Source organism: Lucilia cuprina, chromosome 2 (assembly GCF_022045245.1).
Source record: "Lucilia cuprina isolate Lc7/37 chromosome 2, ASM2204524v1, whole genome shotgun sequence".
Taxonomy (NCBI): Eukaryota; Metazoa; Arthropoda; class Insecta; order Diptera; family Calliphoridae; genus Lucilia; species Lucilia cuprina.
The window spans coordinates 19131581-19132796 of NC_060950.1; positions in this window are offsets into that span (position 1 = coordinate 19131581).

Here is a 1216-nt window from a genome sequence, read left to right on the forward strand (position 1 = left end):
TGTTGTTGTTCCTTTTTTTACACCAGCGCCATAATGTTGTTGTTTACATTTGAATTGTAATTGTGTTGTTTTTACTTTTGTGATATTTTTATTAACACCGCCGCCATATGTTGTAATGTTTATATATTTTATTCTGGTTTGTTAGCAAATGTTTGACATTTAACACTTTTTTATGACTCTCGACAGCTTTGTTGTTGTTTGTCATTTCTGTAAATACACTTCTCAAATGAAATAATGTAATTAGTTTTGTTATTAATTAATTAATCATTTTATTTCAAATAAAAGGGTAAAGGAATATTTTGATTTTTAGGGGAAAATAGGAAGAAATATTATGGTTAAATATTCATTTAAAAATATATTAATATTTTTAATTTAAGTTAAGCTTAAACATTTTCTAAATAAATTAACAATAGTATGTAGGCAGTTTTTTCGCATAATATATGCCTAAAGTTAAAAACTTAAAAAATTCCCTAAAAATTCGTGTCACTTCATATGACTCATAATGCATTTTTGTCCGCTGATAATCCATAAAAGAAATTAAATAAATGTAATCGTATTCATTGAGTTTTTCCTGTTTATTGTCGTTTTTGTTTCTTTTTTTGTTTAAATAATATTTTTTTCTTTGGCGCCTTTATGACCATTGATAACTGGATTTTCCAGCGGTATTGTTTCCAAATCAAAAAGTTTTATTAGCGTATCGTTTATTTGGCCACTATTTGTATTTATTTTTTTTTTCATTTACCAATTGCCAATTGTGGTGTCTCTTATCTGTTAAATTACTTTTAAAAATCAACAATAATAACTAATTTATTTATTTATGTTAAATATAAACATTTATTAAAAAATATAGAAACAAAAATCTTATAAATAGACTCTAAATCGTTTATAGAATCAAGATTTGTAGAAAACAAATCTAGTTTTGTATTGGAAAAACCAAGTGTTTTTGGCTCAAAAACTATTGTTATTATTGTTGTTATTTTGGAAATTGTTCTTAAATACAAAGTATTTTTAGGAACAGAACTAAATGTGTACTTACAACCAAAAGTTCTAATTCATGATTATTGTTAATTTGTTCTAACAAAATTTTATGATTTGTTTTTTTATTTTAAAGAATTTGAGAAACACTCTACACAACGACTTGTGAAGTTTGAATGATAGATAGATAGATAGATAGATAGATAGATAGATAGATAGATAGATAGATAGATAGATAGAT